This window comes from Schistocerca gregaria, unplaced genomic scaffold, assembly GCF_023897955.1.
Source record: "Schistocerca gregaria isolate iqSchGreg1 unplaced genomic scaffold, iqSchGreg1.2 ptg000609l, whole genome shotgun sequence".
Lineage (NCBI taxonomy): Eukaryota > Metazoa > Arthropoda > Insecta > Orthoptera > Acrididae > Schistocerca > Schistocerca gregaria.
Window position 1 is genome coordinate 112,501 of NW_026061998.1, and position 7,500 is coordinate 120,000.

Genomic DNA, 7,500 nt, shown 5'->3' on the forward strand with positions numbered 1-7,500 from the left:
AAGTTGTCCCTTAACCTAACTCAAGTTGTCCCTTAACCTAACTCAAGTTGTCCCTTAACCTAACTCAAGTTGTCCCTTAACCTAACTCAAGTTGTCCCTTAACCTAACTCAAGTTGTCCCTTAACCTAACTCAAGTTGTCCCTTAACCTAACTCAAGTTGTCCCTTAACCTAACTCAAGTTGTCCCTTAACCTAACTCAAGTTGTCCCTTAACCTAACTCAATTTGTCCCTTAACCTAACTCAATTTGTCCCTTAACCTAACTCAATTTGTCCCTTAACCTAACTCAATTTGTCCCTTAACCTAACTCAAGTTGTCCCTTAACCTAACTCAAGTTGTCCCTTAACCTAACTCAAGTTGTCCCTTAACCTAACTCAAGTTGTCCCTTAACCTAACTCAAGTTGTCCCTTAACCTAACTCAAGTTGTCCCTTAACCTAACTCAAGTTGTCCCTTAACCTAACTCAAGTTGTCCCTTAACCTAACTCAAGTTGTCCCTTAACCTAACTCAAGTTGTCCCTTAACCTAACTCAAGTTGTCCCTTAACCTAACTCAATTTGTCCCTTAACCTAACTCAATTTGTCCCTTAACCTAACTCAATTTGTCCCTTAACCTAACTCAATTTGTCCCTTAACCTAACTCAATTTGTCCCTTAACCTAACTCAATTTGTCCCTTAACCTAACTCAAGTTGTCCCTTAACCTAACTCAAGTTGTCCCTTAACCTAACTCAAGTTGTCCCTTAACCTAACTCAAGTTGTCCCTTAACCTAACTCAAGTTGTCCCTTAACCTAACTCAAGTTGTCCCTTAACCTAACTCAAGTTGTCCCTTAACCTAACTCAAGTTGTCCCTTAACCTAACTCAAGTTGTCCCTTAACCTAACTCAATTTGTCCCTTAACCTAACTCAAGTTGTCCCTTAACCTAACTCAATTTGTCCCTTAACCTAACTCAATTTGTCCCTTAACCTAACTCAATTTGTCCCTTAACCTAACTCAATTTGTCCCTTAACCTAACTCAATTTGTCCCTTAACCTAACTCAATTTGTCCCTTAACCTAACTCAATTTGTCCCTTAACCTAACTCAAGTTGTCCCTTAACCTAACTCAAGTTGTCCCTTAACCTAACTCAAGTTGTCCCTTAACCTAACTCAAGTTGTCCCTTAACCTAACTCAGGTTGTCCCTTAACCTAACTCAAGTTGTCCCTTAACCTAACTCAAGTTGTCCCTTAACCTAACTCAAGTTGTCCCTTAACCTAACTCAAGTTGTCCCTTAACCTAACTCAAGTTGTCCCTTAACCTAACCCACGTTGTCCCTTAACCTAACCCACGTTGTCCCTTAACCTAACCCACGTTGTCCCTTAACCTAACCCACGTTGTCCCTTAACCTAACCCACGTTGTCCCTTAACCTAACCCACGTTGTCCCTTAACCTAACCCACGTTGTCCCTTAACCTAACCCACGTTGTCCCTTAACCTAACCCACGTTGTCCCTTAACCTAACCGACGTTGTCCCTTAACCTAACCCACGTTGTCCCTTAACCTAACCCACGTTGTCCCTTAACCTAACCCACGTTGTCCCTTAACCTAACCCACGTTGTCCCTTAACCTAACCCACGTTGTCCCTTAACCTAACCCACGTTGTCCCTTAACCTAACCCACGTTGTCCCTTAACCTAACCCACGTTGTCCCTTAACCTAACCCACGTTGTCCCTTAACCTAACCCACGTTGTCCCTTAACCTAACCCACGTTGTCCCTTAACCTAACCCACGTTGTCCCTTAACCTAACCCACGTTGTCCCTTAACCTAACCCACGTTGTCCCTTAACCTAACCCACGTTGTCCCTTAACCTAACCCACGTTGTCCCTTAACCTAACCCACGTTGTCCCTTTGCCTAACATAGTTCACTGCTCGGAATCTCTGGTGTCGTTGTTATCCTCATGTAGATGTCTTGCGAGTGTTGCTTACTTTCCACATATTCCTGCTATCCACTGTCAATTGTACTGCAATAGGACTATATCGCCGACCCCCCCCCTCCCCCCCCTCTGTCCCCCTCTGTCCCCCTCTTTGTGTCTCTGTCCTCTCAAGCTGGTCGGTCTGGCGTTTGAGTGTTAAATGAGCCTCGCAGCTGTTCAGTTGCATTCAGATGTCGACGGCCTCAGTGTACGTCGTGGTATGGTCTGTGTCCATTGTCCGCTGATGTCGTACGCGTAACCCACACGCTGTACCGATCATCGGTCGTTACGTACAGAGTGAAGTAGTGTGATACGTGTGACCGTACGCTGGCTGTGCCCAACGGTGTCGAATCTCAATTTCCATATGTTGTGCTTGATGCTACTTGTCTCGTCTCCCAATAACAGCTAGGTTGCACTGTGGTACGCCGTAGAGGCGTGTGGGAGGAACGTACGAACGCATTGTATGTCACCCTGGGTCGCTGGGGGTGGTGGTGCGGTGAGTCAGGTCAGGTCAGGTCAGCGTGAGCCGTCTGATGTAGTGACGCGTGTATTCCGACTTTGTCGTATTGCCTCACACAAAGTGCTACCCTGGTGGACCGCGTTCCATATCTGGGACATGCCGCAGATGCCGGTTGACAGTGGATCGCGGAAGGTACATCGCATACGTGCGCGGGCCACCTTCCACGTGTTCTCTTCTGCACATGTCGCAGTGTGTATGTGGTCTGATGTAGCGTGTCGTGACACATGACATCCTGGCATGCAAGAATTGTTGAATTCGCAAATGTAGGTGGACATCTACGTTTACTGCCCAAGATACGCAAATGAACTGGAAATCCGTTGTTGAGCGGTTGTTCACGCTGGAGGTGAATCTGTGATGGCGACGATCGGTACAGCTATTAACCGGTTGTTTCAGCGGTACCCGCCACATCCACACGCGTGACTAGGCCCATGTGGGTATGAAGCGATACGCGGCGGTGGCTTGGTGGGACTGTTCCCGGCCGGTGAAGGGGGGCCGCCCGGCGTGTTGGCCGCGCGCTGCGTGGGCGCACGCGCAACAGGCGGCTGGTGGGGGGCGCCGAGTGGCAGGAGCGCCAGCCGACGGGCCCGGCAGGCGGCGCAGCTACGCTGCGGCGCACCCTGCACGCGGCGCCTGGCGGCCAAAGTTGGTTCAGCCGAGCCCGGTGCGAAGCGCGGTGGACATCTGCAGTGTGCTGGTCTGATTGAGGACTGTGTGCGTTGAGGATGCGCCGCCGCCTGGCACTCGGCGCCGCGACGCCGTCTGCTGCTCGGTCGCCCCAGCGGTTCTCGCAGGTGGTTTGTATCGCAGTTGTGCGGACGTGTTGGCGCGTGCGCTGTGCTGGGAGAGTTCGCTTCTGCACCCAAGTGGGGCTTTGCCCTTGTGTGGCGCTGGCGTTGGAGCTGCCGGTCACCATAGGTGGCGCGTGTTGTCTCCCGCCGGCAATGCCACGACAGCACGCTCCCGGGCCTCTGTCGGCAGCGGCAAGCTCAGTTGGGAGCAAGGGTGTTCGCACTAAAACCGTCTACTCGCCTAACTCCGGGCGATTGCGCCTCTCTCGAAACCGACCAAGTACCTAGGACGGCGCTGCGCGCCGCCGGGACCTGAGAGGGTTTCGAGGTGTATCGTGCAGGGGAGCTCGGCCTCCTCCTGTTTGCAGAATAATTGAGCGGACGCTTGCGTGTTCGCGCGGGCCCCCGGGACACACTCCCGGGCGGCCGGCTGCTCAGCTCTAGTTGACGCAGCTCCCTGGTTGATCCTGCCAGTAGTCATATGCTTGTCTCAAAGATTAAGCCATGCATGTCTCAGTACAAGCCGCATTAAGGTGAAACCGCGAATGGCTCATTAAATCAGTTATGGTTCCTTAGATCGTACCCACGTTACTTGGATAACTGTGGTAATTCTAGAGCTAATACATGCAAACAGAGTCCCGACCAGAGATGGAAGGGACGCTTTTATTAGATCAAAACCAATCGGATTGGCTTGTCTGGTCCGTTTGCCTTGGTGACTCTGAATAACTTTGGGCTGATCGCACGGTCCTCGTACCGGCGACGCATCTTTCAAATGTCTGCCTTATCAACTGTCGATGGTAGGTTCTGCGCCTACCATGGTTGTAACGGGTAACGGGGAATCAGGGTTCGATTCCGGAGAGGGAGCCTGAGAAACGGCTACCACATCCAAGGAAGGCAGCAGGCGCGCAAATTACCCACTCCCGGCACGGGGAGGTAGTGACGAAAAATAACGATACGGGACTCATCCGAGGCCCCGTAATCGGAATGAGTACACTTTAAATCCTTTAACGAGTATCTATTGGAGGGCAAGTCTGGTGCCAGCAGCTGCGGTAATTCCAGCTCCAATAGCGTATATTAAAGTTGTTGCGGTTAAAAAGCTCGTAGTTGGATTTGTGTCCCACGCTGTTGGTTCACCGCCCGTCGGTGTTTAACTGGCATGTATCGTGGGACGTCCTGCCGGTGGGGCGAGCCGAAGGGGTGCTTTCGCGTCCCGAGGCGGACCCCGTTTAAATCCTACCAGGGTGCTCTTTGTTGAGTGTCTCGGTGGGCCGGCACGTTTACTTTGAACAAATTAGAGTGCTTAAAGCAGGCAAGCCCGCCTGAATACTGTGTGCATGGAATAATGGAATAGGACCTCGGTTCTATTTTGTTGGTTTTCGGAACCCGAGGTAATGATTAATAGGGACAGGCGGGGGCATTCGTATTGCGACGTTAGAGGTGAAATTCTTGGATCGTCGCAAGACGAACAGAAGCGAAAGCATTTGCCAAGTATGTTTTCATTAATCAAGAACGAAAGTTAGAGGTTCGAAGGCGATCAGATACCGCCCTAGTTCTAACCATAAACGATGCCAGCCAGCGATCCGCCGCAGTTCCTCCGATGACTCGGCGGGCAGCCTCCGGGAAACCAAAGCTTTTGGGTTCCGGGGGAAGTATGGTTGCAAAGCTGAAACTTAAAGGAATTGACGGAAGGGCACCACCAGGAGTGGAGCCTGCGGCTTAATTTGACTCAACACGGGAAACCTCACCAGGCCCGGACACCGGAAGGATTGACAGATTGATAGCTCTTTCTTGATTCGGTGGGTGGTGGTGCATGGCCGTTCTTAGTTGGTGGAGCGATTTGTCTGGTTAATTCCGATAACGAACGAGACTCTAGCCTGCTAACTAGTCGCGTGACATCCTTCGTGCTGTCAGCGATTACTTTTCTTCTTAGAGGGACAGGCGGCTTCTAGCCGCACGAGATTGAGCAATAACAGGTCTGTGATGCCCTTAGATGTTCTGGGCCGCACGCGCGCTACACTGAAGGAATCAGCGTGTCTTCCTAGGCCGAAAGGTCGGGGTAACCCGCTGAACCTCCTTCGTGCTAGGGATTGGGGCTTGCAATTGTTCCCCATGAACGAGGAATTCCCAGTAAGCGCGAGTCATAAGCTCGCGTTGATTACGTCCCTGCCCTTTGTACACACCGCCCGTCGCTACTACCGATTGAATGATTTAGTGAGGTCTTCGGACTGGTACGCGGCATCGACTCTGTCGTTGCCGATGCTACCGGAAAGATGACCAAACTTGATCATTTAGAGGAAGTAAAAGTCGTAACAAGGTTTCCGTAGGTGAACCTGCGGAAGGATCATTACCGACTAGACTGCATGTCTTTCGATGTGCGTGTCGTGTCGCGCAACACGCTACCTGTACGGCAGTGGCCGTGCGCCGCGTGCGGAACCACGCGTGCCTCTCAAAACTAGCGGAAGTGTTGTTGTTGTGTGGTACGAGCGCTGAAGCTCTGGAGCGGCTGGCCTGCGGTACCTGGCGCCTGGCGCCGGTTTTGAATGACGTTCGCCCGAGTGCCTGTCCGCTCCGGTGTGGAGCCGTACGACGCCCATCGGCTGTGAGGCCGTTGGACACAAAAAAAATAGTGGAACAGGGGCCGTCAGACGCCTCAGTCCCGCAAATGCTACTGTCTTGAAAGAGACAGTGGGAGACTGAAAAGGAAAAGATCACCCAGGACGGTGGATCACTCGACTCGTGGGTCGATGAAGAACGCAGCAAATTGCGCGTCGACATGTGAACTGCAGGACACATGAACATCGACGTTTCGAACGCACATTGCGGTCCATGGATTCCGTTCCCGGGCCACGTCTGGCTGAGGGTCGGCTACGTATACTGAAGCGCGCGGCGTTTGTCCCGCTTCGGAGACGTGGGAGTGTCGTGGTCGCCTGTGTGGCCGGCCGCGTCTCCTTAAACGTGCGATGCGCGCCCGTCGCCTGGCGGTTCGCATACCGGTACTTTCTCGGTAGCGTGCACAGCCGGCTGGCGGTGTGGCGTGCGACACCTCGTACAACGACTTCAGAGCAGGCGAGACTACCCGCTGAATTTAAGCATATTACTAAGCGGAGGAAAAGAAACTAACAAGGATTCCCCCAGTAGCGGCGAGCGAACAGGGAAGAGTCCAGCACCGAACCCCGCAGGCTGCCGCCTGTCGTGGCATGTGGTGTTTGGGAGGGTCCACTACCCCGACGCCTCGCGCCGAGCCCAAGTCCAACTTGAATGAGGCCACGGCCCGTAGAGGGTGCCAGGCCCGTAGCGGCCGGTGCGAGCGTCGGCGGGACCTCTCCTTCGAGTCGGGTTGCTTGAGAGTGCAGCTCCAAGTGGGTGGTAAACTCCATCTGAGACTAAATATGACCACGAGACCGATAGCGAACAAGTACCGTGAGGGAAAGTTGAAAAGAACTTTGAAGAGAGAGTTCAAAAGTACGTGAAACCGTTCTGGGGTAAACGTGAGAAGTCCGAAAGGTCGAACGGGTGAGATTCACGCCCATCCGGCCACTGGCCCCCGCCCTCGGCAGATGGGGCCGGCCGCCCGCGCGGAGCAATCCGCGGCGGGGTCGTGTCCGGTTGCCTTTCCACTCGCCGCGGGGTGGGGCCGTTCCGGTGTGCGGTGGGCCGCACTTCTCCCCTAGTAGGACGTCGCGACCCGCTGGGTGCCGGCCTACGGCCCGGGTGCGCAGCCTGTCCTTCCGCGGGCCTCGGTTCGCGTCTGTTGGGCAGAGCCCCGGTGTCCTGGCTGGCTGCTCGGCGGTATATCTGGAGGAGTCGATTCGCCCCTTTGGGCGCTCGGGCTCCCGGCAAGCGCGCGCGGTTCTTCCCGGATGACGGACCTACCTGGCCCGGCCCCGGACCCGCGCCGCTGTTGGCTCGGGATGCTCTCGGGCGGAATAATCGCTCCCGTCAGCGGCGCTTCAGCTTTGGACAATTTCACGACCCGTCTTGAAACACGGACCAAGGAGTCTAACATGTGCGCGAGTCATTGGGCTGTACGAAACCTAAAGGCGTAATGAAAGTGAAGGTCTCGCCTTGCGCGGGCCGAGGGAGGATGGGGCTTCCCCGCCCTTCACGGGGCGGCGGCCTCCGCACTCCCGGGGCGTCTCGTCCTCATTGCGAGGTGAGGCGCACCTAGAGCGTACACGTTGGGACCCGAAAGATGGTGAACTATGCCTGGCCAGGACGAAGTCAGGGGAAACCCTGATGGAGGTCC

The 7,500-nt window shown here is 53.9% G+C and overlaps 3 non-coding genes across 3 annotated transcripts in view; all 3 read left to right on the plus strand.

Annotated features, from left to right (window-relative positions):
- Nucleotides 1–3,708: 3,708 nt before the first annotated feature.
- LOC126316869 (small subunit ribosomal RNA) lies at nt 3,709–5,601 on the plus strand. Its single transcript, XR_007556309.1, has one exon. It is a non-coding gene; the product is annotated as a small subunit ribosomal RNA (ribosomal RNA).
- Nucleotides 5,602–5,963: 362 nt separating this feature from the next.
- Nucleotides 5,964–6,118, plus strand: LOC126316856 (5.8S ribosomal RNA). Its single transcript, XR_007556298.1, has one exon. It is a non-coding gene; the product is annotated as a 5.8S ribosomal RNA (ribosomal RNA).
- A 188-nt stretch (nt 6,119–6,306) lies between these two features.
- Nucleotides 6,307–7,500, plus strand: part of LOC126316878 (large subunit ribosomal RNA) — a 4,222-nt gene continuing 3,028 nt past the window's right edge. Inside the window, exon 1 of the ribosomal RNA XR_007556317.1 lies at nt 6,307–7,500. This exon is cut by the window's right edge and continues 3,028 nt beyond it. This is a non-coding gene — a ribosomal RNA (large subunit ribosomal RNA).